The 26,971-nt window shown below is 38.0% G+C and overlaps 1 protein-coding gene across 7 annotated transcripts in view; it reads left to right on the top strand.

Annotated features, from left to right (window-relative positions):
- The window catches only part of EHBP1 (EH domain binding protein 1), a 218,274-nt gene that overhangs the window by 54,446 nt on the left and 136,857 nt on the right, over nt 1–26,971 (top strand). The window lies entirely within an intron of this gene.

Below are 26,971 nucleotides of genomic sequence, written 5' to 3' on the forward strand. Positions count from 1 at the left end.
CGAATACTATACTACAGTGTTTAAATTCCTTCCCTGTAAGGATGAGCCTTCCTTGCATTATTTGCCTATGAGCAATGAAGTAAACAAGTTAGAGCTGGGTTATGACTCATTGTTTTATGGGTTATGACACATTATTTTTGTATGAGCAGGGGAGTGAACAAGTCAGAGTTGAGTTATGACATCTGTACATCCCAAACAGCAGCTCACCCTTCCTGGTTTTGAAAGCTGCTCTTCAGTGGAGATCACACTTTCATCACCTGTGTTTTATAGGTGAGGAAATTGAGGCAATGTGGAAAGATGGGACCAGCTACAGTCACCAAAGCAAAAAAGCATAAATGTCTTGACATGCCTTTTGCTCCCTGAGATCTCTGTGTGTGGGAGCAATCTTGTGCACCCAGTGAAAACCCAAAACATGGCTTCCGTGAATCTCTGAAGCTCCTAGAACTTCCCGGAGAGCTGAGCTCCTGAGGGCTGTACAAACAACACACTTTGCCAAACAGCAGGGCTTAATATTGCACAGAGCAAATGCTTTATGAAGTAGCTTTTTCCTTTCCTTTCTCTGTGTTGGGCTGCAGCTTCTGCTCTGGGGCTGTCTGGACTGAAAAATAGGGGAGCTGCTTTACCTGGAGTTTCCTTGAGGACAAAGCTTTGGTTTGGAAATACATTTAAAAGGACTATGCTATCAAGACAATGTGTTTATCTCTCGTTAATATAGTTTCATTATAGACTGTTTCTCAATAACATGATTTAGTTTTTATTTATGTTGTCTTGAAACAAAAAAGATAGTGCTTTTTTACTGAGTTGTAGTAATACCCTGTGGCATTGAATAATGAGGAAGCATTGGAATTTGCATGCATTTTTACCTAAAAAGGCTGGGTTTTCTTTCTTGTTGATACCAGAAGTGATTTGCATGTCCAACGCTAAGGTTTTTTCTGATTGCTGGTGACGCATATATAAAGGACTAAAAGCAAAGTGCTTAATTTGTACTTTTGTTTAAGAATGTCAAGTTTCTATTTTTATTTGAGAATTAGGAACATGAAATGTAGTTTAGATACCGTTTCCTGGAGTTTCCTTTTCTTTCTTACTTAGTTTATTTTAGACAGGGAAGTCTCCATCACCAATTGTCACTGTACAGGTCACTCTGGATAAAACAATGTCAGTGTATTTCTCAGCCAATCCCTCTGGGTATAGTTGTTTCCTGTGACGTTGCAGCACGTTTTTTTCAGAAGTTTACAGTGGGCATGTCCCGTTTTATAACACATTGCTTCTTTTTCACCTGTCATCCTATGATATATAGAGATGGCAGTAGTACAGCTACTGCATGCTCTTCTTGCTCTCCGCCTCAAACCTTCTCTGAGCTGCAGTAATGTTTGTGAGATGGGAGGTTGTTTCAGTTGCTGTGGCCCAAAACATGTAGCCTCTGCCAAAACAGGTGGAAACAGTTCCACCCTATATCAAGGACCAATCTTTTGTTATGTGCAGACTTATTCTTTGCAACCTTAATTATGCCATTACTTCATTCCACAAGAGCTACTAAATAGTCACTGGTAGGTAGATATTTATTCTTTGATTAGAGTAATGAATATGACTCTTAGAGCAATAAAGTTGATAAATAGTTTTACTGAAAAAAAAAAAGAGAGCTAAAACAACTATAAAACTGATTGGTTTTAATCACCTCTCTTTTTTTTTCTTTAATGAAATGCTACAGAAAGCTGTAGGTAGTGCCAAAAAAATCTAGTCTTGAAGATGGAGAAACTTTTTTCCAAGAGTAACAGCTCCACTTAGTGGTGGATGAAAATATGTTCATCTGTTCGAGCAAATGGGGAAAGATTCAATGGCTAGCTAACACTTCAGAGCACAAACCACCTGCTTGTTCAAAATCTGAGAACTGGGGAGACAGGAGCTTGATCTCATCCCTCCTTAAATTGTCAACATTTACCCTTTTCAGATTGAATATATGGTTTTCCTGGTTTTAAAGAAATGTGTTTGTCATTGAACCTGACAAGTATGTGTCACAAGTGTAGGGACATTTATAGTCCTTTGTGGGATATTCCTTTGTGTCCAAGTATGTTCTCTGCCATCAGAGGTTGTAGGCTTTCCCTTCCTTCTCAGTTAGCAGCACTCAGAACATAAAGTACTCAAACCTGAAAAGTTTGTGGATGCTCTTTCATTATGAAGCAATCTGAAATCTGATATTTTACCTTTTAAAATTATTATTAAAAATCAATCTCCAAAATCATTTAATAATGCTTCAGTATGACTTAGCAGACAGAGATATTCAGGTGAAGTTTGAGGGCTCTATTGAGGGCAAACGTTGCTAAATGAAAAACCAGATTATTCTGAATTTTAGATTAAATTTTAGGTATTGGAGAGGTGATTTGTGCAAGATGACCATGCTGTAAATGAAAATGAAGGAGGATATTTGCTTCTTGAGGGTATTTTCTTTGTTGTTGGTTTTGGTTTGGAGGGGGTGTTGTTTGGGGTTTGGGTTTTTTTTGAGGGGGAGGAGTAGTTTTTAATCCTGCAAATACATGCACTTTGATACATCAGATTGTACGGGGCTTTTTCCTAACTGTGGTTTTTAATGTCTTAGCCACTCTGTAATTAGTATTCTAGTACATGATCCTTCATCATTTAATGTAAGTCTAATCCATAAATAATTTGATCATAGCATGGTTTCTTAATATTTAAATGACCATATTAATTTTCTCTCAGTTTCCTCTATGTCTTTATCTCCTTCACAGCTGTGTTCTTTATATATTTACTGCAAATTTATCTGGTTTTCTTCATGAGGCAGTTCTTTGAATTGTCTTGATTTTGTTGCTTTTCTGAGTAATCAAATCAGATCTTCAGATGGGCTGTTGCAAGTTGGAGAGCAAGAAATTCGTAGCCAAGAATAAGACCCATCTATGGAGGTAGTAGGCTTTCAAACCCTTAGGAATTGATGTTAGTTTATCTTGCATATTCAGTTTAGAGAATACCTTCCACTTAAATTTGTTCTAGCAAGTTACTTTTCTCTCTTATTATTCCTAAGAGTAATGTCATCATGTGCTGTTTTCACACGTGGTTCCTTTCACACTCTAAACTCCACTTTTCAGTGTTAATTTTTTCAGCATTAACCCTAATTTCTCTTATTAATTGCTTTCTTGGGGTTTCTGATGTACCAGCTCTCAGCAAAGCACTTCCATGTGGCGGTAGCCTCTAGATACTATGGAGAACTCTCACAAACAGTGTTGATGTCTCCGTCAGACTTTCTATGCTGTTTCCATGTTCTCTTGTTAAAGAACAGTTAATGTTTTTAAATACACCTTTGTCTTTTAACAGTAAAATAGTTTTCAAGTGAAGTGGCCTGTGCTGATGCAATCATTAAGTGTCACCTCAGAGGTGCCAGGAGCAGGGCAGCTGATGTTTTAGTTACAAGTTTTCAAATTTTAGTCAACGTGAAGACTGCATCTCTCTGAAGAGCTCAGCTGGCCTGAAGTTTAAGCTGTGTTAGTTCTCTCTGCATATTGTGTAGCTAATGGAAGAAAAAAGGGCCAGAATGGAAGAGCGGAGGTGTAAGTTGGTCCAAACATGTTGAAGCTTTCACTGACTGCGTACAAGAACTTTGCCTAAAATAAAGGTATCAGGTGTGATCCTTCTTAGCATGTTCAAAGCACAGAAAAGCACATAAGAACATCCATTGGGGATGGACTGTCACATTTGCCTGTTTCCTGGGAGTTTTCACAGAATCACTATAGGAGCTGGAATGGACCTCTAGATCATCCTGTCCAACACTCTGCTAAAACAGGTTCTCCTACATCAGGTCTAGCTCCTACATTCATAAATGACTTGAAAATTTCATAGGATGTTTTCAGAGGGTAAAAGAATATATGAAACAATTTTTCTGTCTTTTTCTACAAAAGGCTTTTTGATCCTAAATTTGTGTATCTAATAGCTAATACATGACGTATTAATATATACAAAGGTTTAGGGCAGACTTCTCCATCTTCTGTCCCATGCGTTATGTTTCAGCTTTGTATGTAGGTTATTCACAGGCCCCAGGGTTGTTGGGAGCAAGCCCTTTCCAAGTAGCATCAGTGTGATCAAGGCATTGGCAAGCATCGCTGGTACTAAGCATATTCCCCTTCTTAAGTCAAAGGCCTATTAAAACATGGTCTTTGCTAACGATAGAAACATCCCAAACCTCTGAATTTGGCAGATGTATTGAGAAGAATATCTCACTTGTCTTTGAAGCTTTTCTATTAGATTCATCTGTGCTGAGGCTGAGGCTATGTCGCCTGGCCTGTTGGCTCCCAGGAGCTTCATTCCAGGCCAATACTTGCCTAAACTATTTAAAATAATTTTTCAAGATGGGCTTCCTACAGTATCTCCGTGCAGCTTATTCTAGTGCTCTGTTGCCCTTGATGTTGGAATTGGCTTAAGCCTGGATCTCTGGTACACTTTAAGGCTGCCAATTAAAACTATGGAGAACAGATTCTGTTTTCTGCATGGCTGGAGGCTCCCTCCTTTCTTCTTGCCTCTGACTAATCAACCACAATAATGTGATAGTGCTTACACATGGGATTTCATTTCCTTTGATTGCATTGGCAGATCATTAGCATCCTCTTTCTAAGAACTCATTTGTGTGAAGGAAGTGTTCAGCATCCCCGATCCACTCACACTGCCCGATCCACTCACACTGCCTGTTGCTTTCAGGGATGACCAGTGTCTAACTCTGCCTGGTGAAGCATTGCCATGATTTTCTAGGCTCTTCTACTGAGACTTAGAAACTGAACCTGCAGAAGCATCTATCCTTTCTAGAGTCTTCCAAAATATTTTCTTTACCATTTTAGACCACTGTTTTCCAATAGTGCCTTTTTGAATATTAAGGCAGTGAATGGTGAAGAAACCCACGCCAACCTTTCAAGTTTGATGGTGATTTATGAGACACATCCATGCTTCCAATCTTTTTTTTTTAATACCTTAACCAATAAGAGTATTTTAAGTGCTTTCTCCAGGAAAAGATGTCCAACTGCTGAAATGAGAAAAAAGTAGTTTGGAGTTTGCTGTTCATGCCAGCTTACAGCCAACAGTTACAGAGAATAACAAGTTTAAGCTGAAAATTGAGATCTGACTTTTCCTTCTCTCAGCTGCTATTGTGTAACTTCAGGAATCCTACATTTGACATAATCTAGTCTATTAGTACAAGTGGATTGTTTTGTGGTTAGTGTCGACGTGTGTATGTCATCCCATCCCTCCCAAATTCTGTATCATGATCACTTAGGGTAATTTCTCATTTTGAATGCCCTGAAGTGTGTTATATCACTGAGGTTTGGAGAGATTATTTCTCCCTAGTGAAATGCCCATCTGCTATTTTTAAGCATGACAACACAACTAAAGATGGTAAGGACTGTGAAACTAATGGGAATTAAATGACAAGTTGATGGGATGTAGAAATTAATTTTTTTCCTAGTCTTTAAAGGTGACCAATTTTAAATGTGATACAATAAAATGAGATATTAGCAAGAAGTTCCATTTTAATCCAATGTAGTTTTCCAAATGAAGCTTTTCAAGAAGTAGCTCAGTTGAAATTCAACAGTAATTATCCGAGAAATTTGGCAAAATACCAGACTTTTACACTGGGCACTGGGCATTTAAATAATTTACTGCAGCAGTGCTGTGACACTAACTTAACAAGAGTGAATTTGCTTTACATTAAAATAAAAGTCCAAGTCTAGATGTCAATTTTTCCCCTGTTTCTGGGAAAAAACGTTGGGAGGCAAATGCTAGTATGGCGTGGTGAATTGGAGTTCTGAGTACTGTCAATGCTGTTTGTAGAAAGAATGCAGGGAAGAAGACTGGCATACGGAATAAGATGATTCCTTATTTGCTGATCAGTTGCTATACCAGAATTTATTACAAAATCTTAACTGTATCTTGTAGTGCATCTTAGTGGCCTGTGGGAGCCTGAGTTTAAATTGGCTATTTGGTTTATTTAAGAAAAAGTAATAAAAAAGAGCTCTATCATTCATTTAGTATTCTCTGCTTGAAATAAATTTTTTGTTTAAAAGAAGAACCAACCAGGTTAGCTTTTTTCCCTGAATTAAATGTCTGCATTTAATACATTTAGAATAAGAAGCTCATAGTTCAGACATGCCTTCCTGGTCCTTTAATTCCCCTGTCATATTCTACTGTATGTGATTATGTGAACTGTGACTGTCTGTGTAAATTAGGCTGGGTATTCTGGTCTAGATATAGCTAAGAATTAAATGCTGCTTTGTCAGCCATCTCACTTTTGCCCTGCTTTAAATGCAATAGAGAATCAGAAGACTTGTTTTACTTTTAGTTTTTTGCTTATATTAAATATTTAGCACTTTGTTCTAGTTGAGAAATCTCTGAGATTAGGTTTTTGGAGCAAAACTTGTGGAAATCATCGTCTCGATTGGCTGCTCTGGCTCTGAAGGAGGCAGGGTAGGAAATATTTCTAGGAGGCCTGATCCTGTGTTTTTTTTCAGTAACACGTTGTTTCTTGTGTACACCACGATGTTGTTTCTGTGCAATTTTTACTAATAGTACAACAGTCAGAGGTAGGGTCTTGATTTTGGTAAGGAGTATGAGAGGGGCCTGTGCACAAAGCAAGTTTGCCATGATTTAGGGTAGATGGTTGGGAGTGGGTGAGTCTCCTGTCTGTCCACGTTCACCCTATGGGGGTCACTTGAAATGAGACCCTTAGGTTAGGCACCTTCTCTTAAAATTACAGAAAATAATGGGAGCGAATTGCATGCTTCAGTTCTGTAGAGAAATTTTACACCAAGTATCGTAGGACAAGTAAATAACCCCATGTATTTAGGGTAAGTGTTACATGAGTATTGTGGGGTTTATGGGTGTTTTCCTCTCACAGCATGAGAGAGGAGGCACCAGCAGGCCTGGTTTAAGGTAGACATTGTGAGGGCAAGTGCTGTGTAAGCTTTTCTGAACAGCTCTGTCAATTCATTTATATTCTGACCTGCGCAACCCCCTTATCCCCAAGCAGAGCCTGATAGTTGCTTCAGATAGTGTTCACTTACGCTGTACTGCTGCTTAGTCTGCAACCGATGTCTTCTGACCAAAACAAGGCTGTGCCCAGATCACCTGAAATTAGGGCCACCACTAATCCTTTTCATCATTAATATGTTATAATTTATTAAACTAGAACTGTAAGATGACAAAAATCTTATCTAAATGAGAATTTCCAATGAGTTGTTGAAAGAACTTTTAATATCAAATTAACTTTTTACACTTTTAATACCTTACTTATCTTGAATCAGTAAAACAGAATATGAAATGTGAGTCCAACTCTTCTCTACTGTGTTCTTTCAAAAACAGTTACGAAAAATGTCTTTTGTTATTTATCTCCCAGACGAAATGCAGTGCCCAAACTATCCTTTAAATACTATTTTATGTTTTTTTCTGATGCTGTGTTAATAACTGTACTAAGTAGATCTGTATCGAATAGAATTTGGCAGATGATAGGTCAGTTTTTAAAACTATATTATGGTGTTTCAGTTGAAAATTTACTGAAAAAGGAGACATTTTCTGATATTTATGCTACAATTGCACAAGAAGGTCTCACAAATGGAAGATGGAGGCAGGAGGCAGCTGGGTGTTGGGCAGAACAGCCTGGGTATTAGGCTCCAGCTTTATAAGCTCAGTAAGTGTGGTACACTGTAACATTTACAATGGAACGAGTTTGATGACATGTAATTTATATGGTTATTATTGATTCACAGTAGTAAGGTACAACTGTTTTCTAAATTGCTCGACCCATTTTGTTTATTTTTTTGAGGGGAGGTTATTTTCTGTTAGAAGAACATGTCTCCTATAGGTGAGTGTACTGTGCAAGACAGACAGCTGTTCAGAGTTGCTATCAGTGGTATTCCTTGCCAGCTGGAGGGAGGAAGCTGATAAACAAGGCAGACAGCTTTGGAAACGAACCTCTAATAGTACATTAGGCACGTTTAAAACCAGCAGTGTGTTTCAGCCACCCTTAGCATATGTTTATTCATAGAAAATCAGCAGTAAAATATACTTGCCAGCACACACAAGAGACAAGAGTCTGCATGAGGTCGTTTCTCTTTCAGACATCAAATACAGAAGAGTGTCTTGGTAATTGTTTTACAGTGGGGTTCTAATCATACTCTAGGCATAAGCTGAGCCGAGCAACTTGCCTTTTAATAGAAAAGTATTTGCTTTTAAGCTTGTTCAGCTTGCCACTTTGTTCTGGTTTTGTGTGTCCAAGTGTTTTTTACATTTACATACAGTCACGGAGATGTGTTTGCTCTCAGTGCAGTTCAGAATATCATTATGTAAAATGCCACTGTCTGGGCATTATGGTGGATAAATCTAATTTTTGACCTAGTAGCTGTACAGTGTTAAAACAGCATATGTGGTACAAAATATTCAGTGGGGAAAATGGAAAAAATGGCAATGCATTTAAAGAAAAAATATTTCTGACACAAGTCACCTTCAAAGGCCAATAAACTGGGAGTCCGACTGAATATGTTGGTTGATTTGACATAATACCTTGCAATTGCATGTGCTCGAGGTACAGAAATATGTGTCAAAAAGCGTTAAAATGTCCATTATTATGTAAAATGTAGCTCTGCAATAAGTAACTGGATAGGATTGAACATGCAAGCATTTGTAACTTAACACAGAGAGTATTATTTAAAAAGAATGGCCACCAGCAGAACAGTAGCCAGCTGACAGAAAAATAAGCATTCTGGCTTCCTGAAAACCTTTGTTATTAAGAAAACCATCTGGCAGTGTAATACTGTTATTGCCTTCAGCCTCTTATCTTTGATTGTTAGCTGTCTTAATTAATTTCCATTATATTAAACTCTATTGACCTCCATAACTTAATTGATGCCATTTCATTCAGATTCTTTCCCTCTCAGCATAGTCCTCATTCTATATTGATACTGCATTACATTGTTTCTTTCCCAGGAACTTTCTCCTTTCTTATTGTTTTGCGTTATGTGTATCAGGGCTACATCGCATCTTGAACCTTGACAGGCAGCATCAATGAACTTTTTTTGGTTTAATATAGGTATGGTGGTGACCTGAGGCTAGGCTAGAGAGATTGTGTGAATAAACATTGAATAAAGGCGTCGACTAAAGTGCCATAAAATGACATCTTGTAGCTGTTCAGTATTTTCTGTGGTTCCACATTCTAGCATAAATATAAGATTAAACTGAATTTGTGACAAATTCATGACCCAGACAAACTCGCAGCCCTGAGCATGAAGATTGCTATTCTGAGCACAGTGGTCTGTACTTAAGTAATGTTTCTTACATTTTCCCATGGCCTGGAAAAATAAAATGTAATAATATACCAAGCATGATTAATTTAAAACCTGAAGATGACACAGTTGTGTGGTACATTGTGCTTTTAAATTAATAATGCTATATCTGTTTCTGGTGTGTTTTCTGTACATCAGAACTGAGAACAAATGGAATTGTCCCTACTAGGAAGTGTAGCAGGTTGGCAGAATAGCAGGCTGGGCATGATGTATGTAAGTCTGTATAAGTTCATTGTAGCACTCTGTTTCACAGCCTGAAATGGGAAACTGCTGGGTCTGGGTCTGAGGATTTTGCCTGTTAAAAATAGTACTAGTTCTCTGAGATTTTCTTTAAAGATTCACAGTTTTTGCACATAGTTTCAATGATTGATACCATAAGAACACTTTGCTCAGCAATAGATAAGATGTGGGAAACTCTCAAAAGCTCTGCTCCCTAAAGCAAAAACAGTTCTATGAAATAGTCACTAGTTGTGGGAAGACACAGCACAAAAATAAAAAAAGCATGTACAATATTTACCAAATCAGAAATTAAGTTTCAAACTACATGAAGAATTACCTGTCTTAATTTTACCTATGAAGTAGATCCCTGTAATGGAAAGGAATGATATATGCTCTTTTTTTTCTGATGAAGAGTGAAAAGATACTTGGAATGAGAGGTTTGTTAGTGCTTTCCATGCTTAAGTGCTAAATTAATTCAGAAAATAATAGGAACACATCCTTGGGTTGTGGAGTTTTTTACAACCCTATTGTTCTGATATACTCTGTCCTTGAATATAACTTTCCTTGAAAATGAGAAGTAAAAGATGTCGCTAATGTTGCTGCATAAGGAACCACTGTCTGCAATGAAAAGCTAAGACCAAGGGAGACTATCGAGCAGTGTGGGGAGCAGGGAAGACAGGAGCAGAGGGAATGAGTTGTAGCTGGGCCAAAGTGGAATAAGAGCGAAGGAAATACTTTCACCAAAGTAGCTCCAGTAAGTTCCAAACACCTCAATGACAGAAGCACTGGGTGCTTGCTTCCAGGAGCAGCCCCAGAACAGAGTGTGATGTGTTGGAGGGAATTTTGGCTCTGTATTTGTCAATGAAAAGATAAAACAGAATATTTGGAAAATAACCCTAAAAATCTGTCAGCATATAATTAGTATAAAGTTTATATGCTTGCTGTTCCATGAATCACCTATATAACTCTTGCCCATAATTAGTTTCAATTCATATTATGTAACTTTAATTGTATATTATAACCAAAGAAATTTATTAGATGGAATTTGAGGTATTAAAATAAATAGACTGCATAAATAACTAGTATGGACAGTGTTGAGAGTATTACCTCAAAAGATACTTGACATCTATGGAACAATTTAAGTGTTGCATCTGGATTTGGTGTAGTAGTTCTGGCATTAATGCAGAATACTCCATCACAACCTCTGCATCTTTTCTTCCCTGTCTTCCTTTTGCTGCTTCATGGAAACTCTCTTGTTAATTTCTGCAACGCTTAGACACTGCAATACTTGGGGAAGTAGCATCTTTTCAGGTTGGGTCTTGATTTTTTTTTTTTTACCTCTAGTTCAGCCTTAGGAAGTTATGTCCAGGTTTCCTGTGAAGGGTCTGTGTTACAGAATCAGAATGTGTCTGACCTACTAGAGGGAGCAAGTGAAACATGGGCATGTGTAAGTCAACTATGGGCAAGAACATGGGGAATGTTAAGGACTGACTTCTTGCTGCATTACAAATTCCAATTGTCTTTGGTCCACCACACACGAGAGTTGCTTTGCAGTTGATGAAAATTCATCACTGGTCTTCACACATGTGCATTCTAACTACACTTCCTCAGAGCAGCTGTGGTAGGCGTCCCAAATTATGAGTGGTTGCCCAAGCTGGTGGCAGGTCATGTAGACAGACCATGTGAGGGAACATTGGTGCTAGATTTTGGGCAGATGGGAACAGTCTCAGAAGAACTTTGGCCTCATTTGCCTTGAGCATTTATTGACTGTGGATATTTCTTTGTTACTATCACTGGAAGAAATATGGTTGAAGTTACATCCTTAAAAAGCTGACATTTATGTTAGCATGGTCACGGGTGTTGAACTTTTTATACTTTGAAACCAAACCCTTTCAGAAATGAAGAGAATCGTGTCTATCTTCCTCAATTACGTTCAAATCACATTTTCTTGATATTTTCCTTGCAAGTGCAGGCTGGAAGGTGTTCTTTTAGGTGACAGTTGAGTTTCTGGAAGTCATGGTGTGGATAGCTATGACCTAGTGAGACATAACTGGGTAATCTTCATTTTCATCTCATCCCTACTCATGTGCAAAGTTTTTTTTTTCCTGCAGTAGCAAGGTTGCCACAGTTTTGGAAAGGCACCATTCATTGTCATTGGAAAAGATCTGCCTCAGTGCGATAGAAAGTGGTTTCTGGTGTGATTTTGGTTGGTTGATTTTTACCAGCCAGTCCAAGGAAAGCTGGAGTAGCGGGCCATGGTTTAGAGCTGAGAGTATATGGATTAGAGGAAAATAGTTAAATAGGTTTTCACTATGATTCTGTGGTCTGGAAAGGCCAACTGTTTGGGGCAGATTGAACTCTTGTGCCGAGGAACAATCTGTCAAGTTATCTTTACTTTAAATTGCTGAGTAATGCTGAAGATACTTATCATTACAGGGAAGAGCTCTCACATGTTTTTGTATGAGTATAAATTAACAAGTAGTCTATAAGATAGTTTGATTTGAAACTGGGTGTGGAGCCACAGGTAATTGTATATATTCTGCCTGTTTCCTGTGAACCACCCCTTGCAGAACTTTTCTTGTCCGATTGCTATTTGGGAGGCTTTTCAGACTTTAAGGTTGTTCTTAACTTGTCCTCTATCTAGTGCACAGTGATGAGTAGTTGAGCATGCAGTGGCCAAAACAACCCTGGAGGCTAGTGACCCATACAGCGATAGACAGGCATGTCCCCTTCATGCTGGTGCTGGCTGTTAGGCTAAGCCTTAGAATATAAAAGGAAGGAAATGAAATCGTGTGGGACCACCATCTCTCAGCATCTGATTTTTTCCTGAAAGCTTTAAATGATGCCAGAGTTTAATCCACCCTGTATAGTATATCCTGGTGAAACCCCTTGCAGAACACTTTGCATAATGCTGATAGTGTGCGACAACCACTTGATGGCACCCTTTGATTTGGTACATACCTCATTAGCCGTAGCACAGTGCACTGTGGCTGTAGTATTTGTAATGGAATAACACGTAAGAACTAAAGACTGCAAGGTATCTGGTTAATGTAGAGATGAAATGAATGAAACAGCAAGGCTAAGCTTTCCTGACCCTTCATGAGAGAATAGATGAAAAAAGGAAGAATAAGCTATTGTGCCGAAGGGAGATGATGAAATTCAAGATCCACGCACATAATCTCTGGCTCAGCCTCTGAAATGTTAATCCCTGGGTAGAATTATTTGAGCTGTAGATTGCAATTTATCATCAAAATGGCACTGTGTCAAACAATACTTCTTGTATGTGTGATGTTTAGAACTATCCAATTTTAATATAAAATAGTTCACAGAGCACTGTCTAACATTTAAGTAGCAACTCGTTAAGCTCAGGATGTTTTTGCTCATTTCTGTAGACCCATGGCAATCACATAGTTATATTCCATAGATAATTCACAGGGCCTTTTACTAGGCATATCGTGTGTTTTGGGTAGCGATCTGTTTTGATCTGAGCAGTGACAAGTGATGGAACTGCTTGATAGTAATTATAACATAAAATGATCTGGGATGTTTACTTTGAGGTGCTCAGTTAATTTTTACAACAAAGAAATCTGCCAAAAGTTTGCTGATGGCTTAAAAGTCCCCAGGATGCGAGATAAATGTTTGCCAACTTGTGTGAACAATTATTTTGAGGTTAGAAAAAATATTTTCTCATTATGTTTTACAAGCTGAAACGCCCTTCAGGTTTTTCTTTCCTTGCTTTTAAAGTATGCCAGTAGAGGGAGTAGAAAAATTACCATCCCAGCAAGGATAAAGTCTTATACACTAAAATCCAGCCCTTTCTCCTTTAGAAATCTTAGTCTTTCATCTGTAGACTGTTACTGAAGGTAAAAGATCCAGTGTCTTGAGAAAATGTAATGAGAAGATAAACACAGCTCAGTTTCCGAAAAGTAGGAACGTGTGAAATATTGTTATTAGAGAAGAGTATTTAAGTCCAAAGATATTTAGAAATATTAATTGCACTTTTTTTTCCCCCTGGTACTTATGGCTTGTTTGAAAACCACCACGTAATTTTATGGCTACAGCAAAACTCAACATGTTTTAGTGCATGCTAATAAATTAATTTCTCTGCTTTTATTTTTAAAAGTGGCCTCTATATAAATGTGTAAGGCTTTTGCAAATATTAAATGCTTTAAAATAAGGGCTATTGTTGCGTGTCTTGCATTTTTTTTCTTGGGAAAGGTGAGAGACTAAAGGATGAGAAGTGGAGTGTAAAAACCCTGCCAGCCTGGCAGATTCATAATCTGCAGAAGTTGTTTCAGAGAGCACTGAGATTTGAAGCAGGGTCTATTTGGTGATTTTCCTGTGTTTGAAAAGTCTCTTTTGGCATGGTGGCAATTAAAGTCTTCTGTAAAAATATGCTAGTATCAACAAAAGATTTTGAAAGTCTTTGGCGTGTTTGGTTAGCAGGTATATACCCAGCGTTTCAGAATCGTAGGCCTGACTGAGCAGTCATGATGGCTGTGAACTGAACTATGAAGGAGACATTTGTCTTGGAGTGGAACCTTTTGTGTTAATCCTTCCAACCTTTATATCGTAGCATTTCGTGATGGTATTTAGTCAGCGAATAACTTGTATTGTGCACTTGTGATCCCTCTCCATCAGAAATGAGCGACTGTGTGGAATAAGTATCAGTTTTAGATAAGAATTATTATTTTATTCTGTGTTTCTCCTGCACTGTGGCCTTTTTTCCCTCAGAGGCTGGTGCCTTAGTAGCACATGTAGTTTCTAGATTAATATTTATAAGTGGATACTCAGGAGATGAACCTGATTAAATTGAGTGTGCAGCTATTTATTTGTGCATGCAGTTGTTTTCTGTGCCCCCTAGATAAATATGTTATCAGAGTATATCTGAGCACAGATATTCATGTCTTAAAATTACACATACCAGTGCAGCTTCACCACTGTCTGCCCAGCCCAGGCACACTGGGCACAGATTATATAAGCAGAATCACTGGAGTTTTGCTGCTTTAGAAAAGGTATTTTTCTTCTCTGACTGCCTTTTGCATTTCTCTATGGTGTGAGTTGGTACATCAGATTGCTATTTCTGGTTTTTGCTGTTGTATCAGCCTTGGTATTTTAGCTGTTTGGGCTTGCATGCACTTTATTACTGATGTTCTGCCTCCTTGTTCGTTCTGTGTGTTACCCTGAAAATAGACATGATTTCAGAAATTGGGTGTTGGAGAAAATTACACAAAGACATATTTTGTGCTGTCATATCTATTTGTATTAGACAGTTAAAGGTTTTGCAACTTAAAACCCAGTTATCTCTTAGTGGAGTCCATGGCATTTTAGTTCAAAATATGCTCAAAGCTACGGCATGTTTACTGTAATCAGGAAAGCTACATTTCATTCTTTTACACTGCTATGAAAGATGAGACTTGTGTTTGATAAATAGGGACTTCAAATTTGCTTTGGTAGTGACCTTTCTACCAGGTATTTTGACCCTGAATTATGTATGAATTTGAAGATCAGATTTTGTCAACTTATTAAAACTGAACTCTTCAAGTATATGTTTGTTTAAACTTCCATTACATATGAGACATTTGATTAAGATTTTTGTGTCCTGTTTCGCAGTGTGGTGGTAATTAAAAAGTAAAATCTGTCTTTAAACCAGAAATGGTACAGAAGCAAGTCACAACAAATCTTGATAGTATTGTTTTGAGTTCTGGCTGGAAATGGTATGAACAAGTCTGTTACAGAACAGTTTTCAAATGTGTCCAGGGATATGTACATGAATTTCACTGTCAAGCTTTTAAAAATTATTTTCTTCTAAGTAAAATTTCAAATTGCTGTATATAAAAGGAACAAAAGGGAGGTTTAACCTCTCGTCTGTGATCTTTTTTAAAAGTAACTCTACTGTGTTTTAGAGCTGCAGATACCAGAAAAAAGAAAACAAGCCCACGTTTGTGTACAGTGCGTGTGGATTTTTTAACTGAAGCGAAGCTAATGGCTGTCAAGAAAACTTTGTTCTGAGCTTACTGTGATATCTGGCTTCTATATTTCTTTATAAGGAGTGTACTAAAAATAAATAGTGGTAATCAGTCTCTGTGTTCTCCTTTTAACTTCAAGTTTATCTTTTGAAGGAAACCCAGGTTTAAGTGCCCAACTCAATTTTGACTTGACAATACCAAACCTGAACAGATTTTTGTTGTGCACATTGTGAGCTCTGCATTCCCAAGTTAATTGAATGTAAAGTGTCACACAGAATTGTAGTATTTGCTGGTGAACCTGGACAGACAATAATAATTACTACATTGAAGCTTGTTTTCTCTGCAGTTGAAGCACAACAGTGTACCCTAGGTTCTGGTTAGGATAGATCTGGATTAATGCTGGTTTACAATTATTACTCACAGGGCATTATCATTTCAGATCTATGCATCTACTTTTAAGGTACGCCAATTACTGTAATTAATTAAAGTGCTGCAGATGCTGCTGGTTAAGCCAATTTGAAGAACAGAGCATGAATTTCCAGTTATGTGAGCTAGATAATGATAATGCCTTAACGTGGTAGTCGCTCTTGTGAGCCAATTACCGCTCTAGATAGCTGAAACAGGTCTGTGGTTCACTCTCTCTGCCTTCACCCGTTCTGAGAATGCTCGTCTCCTTTTTATGCCTTTTACTGCTGAGTAATCTTAGTTTTCCTCTGTGATTGTGGGGAGGTCCAACTGACAGCTTTTGCTCTTAATAAGCTTAGAGGTAATAATCCAAATCCTGTAGGTCACATGTACAATATATCTTTTAGTTTCACTTTTTCCTGTTGTAGTTTTTGCCAAAACATCAGGCTCCCTCTAATAGTATACGGGTGCTATTGCTAAGTACCTTGGACTGAAGCACTGCTTTCTGAAAATTGATTAATGCAGATGTCTCATGTTTTTATGTAACAATAGTTACAAGATTAAGCCTGCTTAGGTGTGTTTTGGATGTTGGGTTTTTTTCCATTTGTTTTTATTATGGAATATTTTCAAAGTGTGGATGGATCAGATATAAAGTTAATTAACATTGAGATTTCTTCAGTTCCACAACTTAGTTAAACTTCACTGACAAAAGTAGCAAGGAAAATATTTTCATTAGAGAGACTTTGTATTCATTAATTTATTCTTATTTTTTCTTTTAGATGGCAACATGATATGTTAATAAATACACTGTTATCAATGGCTTTGATTTTTGTACACATGTAAACTTGTTTCTGCATTTAGTTATGTTAACAGTACTTGTGCCTGTAAGGCTCAAGGGATATTCTTGATGTAGCTGGAATGTGGAAAATAACATATTTTAGAAGAACGTATAGAAACTGATTATTTGAAACATACTGATTTCGTAACACTTATTTTTGTGAATTACAATTTGTACTAGTCTAATAATATATGTAGTTATTATCAATGAATGGGAATTTGTATAATATGTGACAGACTTGCTGATTGACTTCCCAATGCCCAGTTTTAAATTTCAAGGTTAGATTAGAGAGACTGTGTGCCACAAAGTATTTTTGTATATTTTGGAGTCAACTATATCATTGTGTTAGATACATTTGATAATCTAATAACCTACTGTTAACCTCAGGAGTGATGACCCCTTAGGACCGTGGAGTGGCTGAACCTTCAGAAAATGAGTGCAGCCAAGTTCATATGCAAAATGGGAAGAGAGTGGAGTTTTCGTAGAATTGGAGAGAACAGGTTTTCATCCTGGATCTCTAAACATAAAGCCTTACGGATTTAGGAGGGCTCAGAGAGCTTGCTGTAGATATATGGAGAATGGGCCCTAGAGGGAAACAGGGGAACGTTGTTTTGTAGTAAATTGAAGCTCGGGCCCAGACAGCAGAGGAGGAGGAGGAAATTGGCTGCAGAGGAGATAGAGTCCATAATTTCTGAGGGGGAGTGAAGGAGAACAGAGTGCATTACTTAGATGTCTCTGGCCTCAATCCAGAGAGTGGAAATAAAGACAAGAAAGTGCACGTGAGCATTTATTGCTTTGTCAATGTTCTCATGTGACCTCAAGCAAAGAGGAAAAAAAATCTTTGGGGGAGGTGGGAGGAATTCTTAAAAAAAATCAAATCTGTTTCATTAATTCCCTATGTGCAAGGATGGGGAGCTAAATTCACACAGGCTGGAACAAGAAGACTAAATCTCCATCAAACACTGCCTGAAAATGCAACCACACAGGATGACTGAACCATTCTCATGCTGTTAAAGATGGGCTCCTTCCTCTGCTCCACACTTTGTGCTGCTGCCCGTTCAATGCATCCGTGCTGGTGCTCACCTAGCCTTTGGAAAGCTCATTCATCTCCCTGACCTGAAAATGTAGGGTTTTTTCCTGGATGAGTTTTATGCTGATTTGGAGACAATAACTGTGTTGTGAAAGAAGAGCCAGTGAAGCACCAGGGCTGGTGTAAAGCAGGAGTGTGTGGCTGGAAAAGTGGGATGCAGGCAGGAGATGAGTTAAAAGTCAGGCACTGTCTGATGAACTGCAGCTGATCAGGTAGGAGTTGTTATTTAATGCCTCTGCTCTGGATGAGGGCAATGAGAAGAAATGAGTGTTTCTGGAAGCCCTTGTGCTTCTCGTGCCCTGCAGGAGCTCACACCTTGCACCACAGCATGGTTGCTCCAGATGGGCAAGCTTCCCTTTGCAGGCCTTTTCTTGTCCTCTTACCTGCAGCATATCAGTGACCTTCCTCATATGTCTGCCAGGTAACAACCATGTCCTTTACATACTGGGAAGCAGAGACATGCTGCCCAGAGACCATGTAGTAGCCTGCTTGGATCAAAACAAGGTTTTTTGTCTTTTGCTGTCCTTTATCCAGCACTGTGGTATTTTAGGGGCACCTCAAGAAATCACCTTCTATGTGGAGCTCTAATGATGCTTTCTAAACCCAGCTTGCAGTGGGTTGGGTTTGGTTTGGGCTGTTTCTGACCTCATGACAGCTCTGTTTCCTTCATAATAAGCCAAAAACCTAAAGTTCATGCTTTGGTTTTGGTGACATTTAAGAGAGACACTGAATAGACTTATTTTTGGACACAGACATTAGTGGAGATTTTATTAAGGTGTGATACCATCAATCTTTGTTAGAGGTTTAGAAAATGGTGAAACTGCATTGCTTGGATGAGATTTGTGACTTTCAAGTTATCGTGGTCAGACCTCCTCCTAACCTGAGTAATACCTGTACTTACTGTTATACAGTAACACTAAAAATAAATCTGCTCTTGCAAAAGTATGCACAATACTCATGTGTGTGTGCATGTTTGTTTTCATGTGCTCTAAACCCTGAGATAGAATCTCCTGTTTTATAAGGGCTAATAATTTGTTCCCAGATTTAACAAGGTGCTTAATCATATGGCTTTCTTTAACTTGATCTAATTACCATCACTATGTCTAATGGACATGGAGGATTTATGGGCCTTATAGACAAGCATTTACACATACGCTATCTTGTGATAGTTGAAGTCAGTAACACCGGATCAGGGCCAAACTCTCAGTTGCAACTGGCTGTAAGTTTGCATAAGACTTCTCCAATACATCTTTGTTTTCATTATAGTTTTCATGTAACAGAAGAATCTTGTAATTATCATTTGCTACCTGCCCTGCTTAATTTTGCAGCCTCTTTTTAAAAATAAGTTTTGTAATACAAGTTATGTTTAAAGAAATCAAATTGTGGGGCAGAATTCAAAATTGCCTTTTTGTTATGAGAAATATGCAGTAATTATTGGTGTTTGTTAAAACTGCAGCAGATTGCTTTGGGACATAATACTTTTGTTGCCCAGTACTTGGTGTATCAAGTCCTTTGCAATTAAAAATCTGGAAAAACTTGTTTAAGAAAACGTTAGCCCAAGAACACGCATCTTTTGTCAGTATAATATGCAACCCTAAACACAAGTCTTTTTATCAACAGTACAGTGTTTCATATTTAATCAACATAAAATGAAGTGCTTCCCTCACATGAATGTAACACAGATCAAGTCTCAGCCAAAGCAAATAAAAGAATGAATGCTTTGTTAATCATCCATAACTAATTTCTGCATACACAGAAAAAAATGAAATCTGTTTTTGACAAGAGCTTTTTCATCGAAGCAGCAAGGGAGAATTGAACATGTAATGTGCATTAGTAATATTGAATAGCAATGGAGAGATCTGAGGTGTTTGCCTGGGACGACTTCTATTTCTTGATAGTAACAGCATTTAACAGAAACCTAAGATAAGAGAAGGGAGGGGTTTAAGTTCTTTGCTAAGATATAATACGACAAACCTGTGCTGAAGCAGACATGGATGGATTCTTGTATTCCTTGCCACATATTCATAAGTATTGCAGGTAACTGCCACATATCTCTGTGACAAACTCAGCTAACAGATAATACACAGTGAAGAATATGTTAAATGCATTGCTTCTTTGCACAGGCAATATGATTGTGTTGCTCTAGTGACAGTGTGGTTATGGTTGATGGGGCAGCTTCATTACAAGCCCCTGTTTTCAGGCTATTGCAGCTTTAAAAAAAAAAATCACCCATTAGACTGATTTTTTTTCTTCTGCTTGTCAGCCTTGAGGTGAATTTCGCTTTAAGTGCAAAGTTAGATGAAATCCATTTTGCAGTTTCCCTGATTGAAACAAGTTTGGAGGGATAGATGGGCTTTTAAAAAGTTGAAGTTTATGTTTATTGCAGAACTGCATTTTGGAGTGGAATGCTTTGTGTTTGTCCTTGCTGTTAAAATGTAGATGATGTTACTTGTAAAAGTGTGTCTATAAAACAAGGGGCTGCACCTGCATCATACTCAGTGTTCTCACTTGTGTGCGTGTGTAGGGTGTGACAGCTGAGATGTCTGACATGCGTGAGCATGTCCCTTTTGTAGCTTCACATAGAGCTTAATTTTCAGTTACCTCCCTTTTACCCTACTTATATACCTGTCCTTTGCTTCCTGCTTCCTCCTGCATGCGTCAGATTGAAATCGTTTGTCAGCAGTGTAGCATTGGCTATATCCATAGATACAGTTTGGGGTTTTTTTTCTTCCTTTGCTCTGTAGGGGGGAGTGCTGCACACAGGAACCATCACTTGCAGACAGCACTGCTCTTAGCTAACAGCCTGGAGTAGTGAGCTGCAGGTTTGGATCAAAGAAACAGGAAAAAAGTGGCATGGGCAAGAGAACCGTATGTTTGTATGAAGACAATTCTTTGAAGAGACAGCTCTTCCAGAGTGATTTTTGTGATTGGTATCAATGGCCACAGAGCTGTCAGTTACAGTGGTGGTCTTGCGTGAGAGGCAAGAAGAGAGAGGAGGGAGGGAGGAGCACCGGCAGATCCAGTAATTGCGCTCTCTGTAGTTTGGGGGATTTTTCCAACTGTGATGTGTCCTCTTAATGTTTTGTATTTTGGTGGCTTTGGCATGTGTTTTGAGTGAAGTTGTAAGCAAGAGGGAAGAGAATTAAAAAATCATGAATTCATTTTAATAATGGAGATACATTGGTGCTCCAATAATAACTGAAAAATTTACTTCAAATGATATCATGCTGGGTTTGTTTTGAAGTGCCCTTTTAGCCTAAACCTGAGATATTCTCAATATATTAAATAATTTGACCCAAGGGCTCTGATTCTGACAAGGAGAATGGTTGCTGTGTGAGCATCACTACTCAGCACACCAGCCATCAGACATTACAGATCATTCATCCATTCATTTCTGTGATTTTTAAGTTAAGGTCCAACTTTCAATACAGAAACAATTTAACATAAGACTGAGTATCTTAACTTGATATTGTTAAAAGGTTTTCAGTGTTATGAGCCTTGTAAATTTTATGTCAGTCAATATTGTCAATATTGTGCATTCACTCTATGGAAGTTGTCCTCAGATAATAAAGACTGATTGATGACGCAGTAGTATTTTACAAAACTCATTTGAATAGGTTTTATTTATACTAGATAATTAGTTGTCTAGACAATGTTACATGCCATCTTAAAATATAATGTTTTTCTAGAAAGGCAAATTAAAGTATTTAAGGTTGCTGGAGCAGTTAATCTTTTGACCTTATTTCTTCTTTAATGATTGTTACCTCAAACTTTCTTCCTTGTTGGAGATTACAAAGGATCTGAATAATGTGTTTGTTTGTGAGTCTGTTTAAATAATCCAGAGTTAATTCTAGGGTCTGTATCACGTGTCTTCCTGTGCTGCACAGGATTTGTTTTCGGAGGACAAGGCTTGAAGAGCGGCATGGCCTGATATACAAAGCTACAGAGCTTTCAATGGCTGTTCTTAATATTGAATTCACATTAAATATTCCCTTTTTGTGAATATTTTGTCAACTTTTTGTGTTCCAACTTTTGTCCATTACCCTTAGTCCTATCACTAGACACTACAGAAAAAAATGCTGTCCCATCCCCTTGACCTTTCAATATACACCTTTCGAATACTTGTAAGTATTGATGATGTTCCCCCTCTAACAGGCTAAATAGAAAATACAGTGTTTGTAAAACATGGCCTCCAAATTTTCTTGGGGAGTAGTTTGCACGGTGTAGATGAATTACCTCAATTTATAAGGTGTAATTTCACTTTCTAAACTTCCTGTCTGACATTAATCTTTGGAGATTTCCAGAGTCTTGTGAATGCAAAGGGTTAGCCTTTAAAGATGGATGGTTTGTTGTAACCCACAGCAGGTTGCTTGAGCACACTCCAGAGGTATGATTTTGGTCAGAAAGAACCTCTCACTACATACCTCAGTCTCTCAGGGTGAAATCTCATGTTCTAAAAGCAGACCATAAGAAGACAGTAGCTATAGTAGCATGTTGTATTTTCTCTTTGCTTACTGAACGTATTGTCTCTAGCAGTGCTAAGTAAGGAAGTATGTTGTGCTTCCAATATAATGATTCTTTAAACTACATATGCTATAAAGAACATCGTGTTGGTGGATTTTAGCCAATATGAGAAATAATTTGACACAAGGGCTCTACTACTGGCAAGGGCAAGGGTAACTTTCTGAGCAGCACAAACATTTATATAATGAAATGTAGCTGTTTCAACATTTATATATATTTTTATTTCCTTCTCAGTCCTCGTGTCTAGGGCTCAGGTTTTTTCTGGTATGTGCAGAATTTTTCAAACGTAAAATTCTCCATTGAAATGCATCATAATTCTTAATAATGTTCTGGATACCTTGAACCATTATTTGCTTTTAAACAAGTTTTCAGCACAGATCGTGCTGCCTGCATTCGGTCCTCCAAATCTCCCATCCGACTGTCTAAATTATTTTAACTGACATAGTTTCTAATTTACTCTCTCCAGTTGAGAGAGCTCCCCGTAGCTTGTCTATTTTAGCATTTAATTGCTGTATACTCTCACAAATTAAATTCTGTAGTGATCCATTTTGCTCTGCCAGTGAAGCAGTGATCTTTTCATCTAAGCAAGATGGCGCTTGCAACTCAGCTGGCGGGGCTGGCATCCAGGGTCGGGAAAGGGAGAACTTTCCCCTTCCCTCTCCTGCAGTCTGTGGTGACCGTCAGGGTGGTGGGGTTTGTGCCAGAGGACAGCTTTCCTTCAAATCATTCTCCATTTAATTCTGAAGCAAAAGGAAAACAAAATCTTCAAAACATTTTCTTCTCAATGAGTTTTTTCCAGCTAGAAAAATTGCCTAATTATTTTATGCCCAAGTGTGCAGCAGAATGCTCCTCTTAAAAATCTGTGTATCTTTGTGGGCTTTTTAGCATTCGCTTTTATAAAACATGAAGGGGCAGCCTCTAAAAATGTTATGCTGTATGTCTTTGTTTTCTGGGAGAAAGACAATCAAAACTCATTGTTTCTTTTGACAAAATAACAATATCCAATTAGGAAACTTGTCTTCCCCAGTTAGAGGTTTTTTGGATAATGTTCATACAGTGCATTACTTAATATATTTCAATTAAAGAAGGAGCATTTAGTTTCTGAATAATTAAGTAGTACAGTACTTAATGATCTAGTCTCTGCTGAATAGAAATATTTTAATGTGTTTTCTCAATATAACTATCAAAAGGAGGGCATTTGAGTCTCAGGGATTAAAGACTGCAGTGCAGCAGGGTTGAAGGTCTGTTATGCACAAGCTGAGTTCAGGTGTGGAGAGGTAAAATACATTCTGCTGTTTCTCCAGCCCAAATAACCCAGAGGAATATACTCTGTGAACAAAATCTAGCCAATATTTTGATTCTAGCTCTGGAAGTGTGAAGCCAGTTTAACAGAAAGCCACTCCTTAGTTGTTTGCACTTCTTGTGTTAACCTTGAAAAGAGTTACTGGGCAGTTGGTAATTACAGGAAACAAGGTCATTAAAAATAGATTTTTAAGGAAAGATAGCTGCATGAAATTTGTATTATAGCATTATTTGAATTGTCTTAATTTAAGAGTCTGAGTTCAGATCTTTCATATGGAGGTGTTAATCTCTTCATTCAGAAGAGAGTTGGACAGTGTTTAATAGAGTGACGTGACTGTCTTTCATCTGTGATCATCTTCCAAGTAAAAATGGGCTTTTGTTTTACATCTGTGGTAGATTATCTGGTCTTAATTCCTTTGTATTTTAGTCTTGTTTGCTCTGAAAGGTCTGCTTTAGCAGAGAAAGATGATGATTCTTGGAAAAGGCTGGTGATCTGTAGCATTGTTTCACCTTATTCTCATAGAAAGACATCAGGCTATGTGGATCCTTTCTTCTAGGCAGATCTTTGTGTAAGGGTGGCAGTAGTTTTTAGGATGTCTGACATCGTTCAGTCATGAATGTTGTGGAAGAAAATGATGCATGGTTGGATTATGGAGAAGATAGTCACTTGTGTGATGAGTCTGATCTTGTAGCTGTAACAGGAAATGCAGTTTCCTTGACTCCATTTGAACTGACTGCATTTTGGACAGTGTTAATTTTACATTTTCTACTCTACCTTTCCTTTTTCTATGCTTGTGAAAGTAACTTAAAATGCTGTAGAGAGACACTCTTGAGGACTGCTCCTTGAAAACACATCCTTAGCTATTAAAATCTCTGTTTGCAATGCATGCTTGTGTACATAGTACAGGTCTTCTGGCCTTGGCAGTGCTGAGTGCAGGGTGCTCCCGTGCAATGATTGCTCATCCCGACCCAGTCCTGCACTCCTTGCAGCTAGGTGGCTTCTGATTGACTTCACTTCATTTGTCTTTGGAGTAGGTTCCAGTTGATGAGCATGTTGCATTCACACATCCCTGCTAGCTCCTAAACCATGTGTACTGGTGCCATGTTAAGGGTCAGAAGTTGACTAGAAACAGACAGATCAGTCATGGCACCAGTGGACTCTATCTCTGCTGGTATCTGAGATGACAGTCTCAGTACAGAAACATATCATCTGCTTAGAAATTGGGAAGTACCTGAATTTGTTATTACTAATATTCTTCTGTAGTGAAAAGGAATGCAAGTTCTATTGATTTACATAATATTGCTTGCTCTACATATTTCTTTCTCTGAATTCAGAAATCAAAGTACTCCAGAATATTAGTAAGTCTTTTCTTCTTTTTTTTTTTTTTGCTAGCTTTGAGCTCCTCTTCTTAGTCCAGGCTTTAAATGGTTTGCTAGCTTTCTTAAAGTACCAGGATACTCAGGTATCAACCACTCAGCTGGCACAGTGCAGAACCACACGCCACATCCTGCTGCTTCTCCAGCTGTGAACAGCTGATAGAACTCAGTGCAGTGCACAGATAGAATTATTTCACCCGAAATACGGTGTATGCTGGAAGCATTTCAGGGACTAAGTGAAGTAGGAGGAGGAGACTGTCAAGGGGGATGGAGCTACTTGTGAGAGAATGGTATAAAAACATAGAATACAAAAGCAGAAATTCCACAACATGAGAGAGTGTTCTGGAGAAGTATTGCTGTGTTTGTGTGTGGTTTTTACTCTTCTTTAAGTAAATTACAGCAATCGCTTTGTAAACAATACACTTCATAAATAATATACAGGTTTTGCAGACCTTTTCACTGACCCAGCACAGCCATTATTGTGTTATGCAGAAAGATAGGTTTCAGTAGTTTCTGCTAACATAGCAACTAGGTTTTTTTAATCAGTTACTGGTGATTTCTAAAAATTCCTTTCTTACAGTATGCTGCTTCTCTAGCTCAAAAAAATCAAAAGAAAAAGATCGTTTCCATCTGTTATCTTACGAACCAAACAGTGCTGATTGTCAAACACAGTAGTATATTTGAGCTGGAAGACAACCTAATGGTTTAACCCCAGCCAGCAAATAAGCACCATGCAGCTGCTTGCTGCCTCCTTCCCCTCCCAGTGGCACGGGTAGGATAACCAGGAAAAATAAAAATAAAACTCATAACAACAGTTTAATAACTAAATGAAATATAACAACAAAAATATCTAGTAATTGTAATGAAAAGGAAGGTAACAAAAGGAGGGATAATAAAACCCAAGGAAAGACAAGTGCCCTATGCAATTGCTCACCACCCACTGACCAATGTCTGAGCAGCGATCTGCCCCTCCCCACCAACTCCCCTCAGTTTATATAGTTTATATACTGGGCATGATGTGGTATGGAATAGCCCTGTGGCTGGTTTGGATCAGCTGTCTTGGCCATGCCTCCTCTCAGCTTCTTGTACCCTTCCTCGTGGGCAAAGCCTGGGACTCTGAAGGATAAGCACTACTTAGCAACAACTAAAACATCAGGGTATTACCAACATTATTCTCACACTAAACGCAAACCACAGCCATGTACCAGCTACTAGGAAGAAAAATAACCCAAACTAAACCAGGACACCTAGAAGCATTTGTGTTTTACCAGTATTGTAGGTTATCTTCTATCTTTCTGTGCTGTATTTTGTCACCTCTCTTCATTTTGACATGGGTCGTTTCCCTCTTGTGATTTCAAAATTAACTTTTCTATGCACCCTTTCACAGAATGAGATTTGGCAGCTCTTGCAGTCATGTGTATGTAAAATTCCTGGAGGCATAAGTGAGCTTTATGCATTTTAAACTTAGATCATGCAGTCAAAACCAGAAAAGTTGAGCAATTAAAATATTTGCATTGAGATTCCTGTTTTACCTTCCACAAAACTCTGTATGCTCATACAGGACACAAGTAACACCATATCATTACTATTAACTGTCTGTTATTTATTTAGTACCTTACCAAAGTGTGATTCACTTTGAAATAACTCATTTAAGCCCACTGTTCAACTCTTCCTGTGTACCTCACTCCTAGGTATTTATTTCTTTTGGATTATTTTGTCTGCACTGATTTAAGAATTATTTGTTCTTCTGCAAGAAAATTTCTCTGTGCTTCAGGGATAACTCAGATTGTAATATATGAAGCATATAGGTTTTCTTGAAGATAATGTTACAACCTTTGTAAGAAGTGGTTATTAACATGTTCTGACATTTAAAGACAATTTCTTAGAAGTTGCTTGGGTGTCAGAGTAGAACACATAATCCATT

This window comes from Colius striatus, chromosome 2, assembly GCF_028858725.1.
Source record: "Colius striatus isolate bColStr4 chromosome 2, bColStr4.1.hap1, whole genome shotgun sequence".
In the NCBI taxonomy this organism is placed as follows: Eukaryota; Metazoa; Chordata; class Aves; order Coliiformes; family Coliidae; genus Colius; species Colius striatus.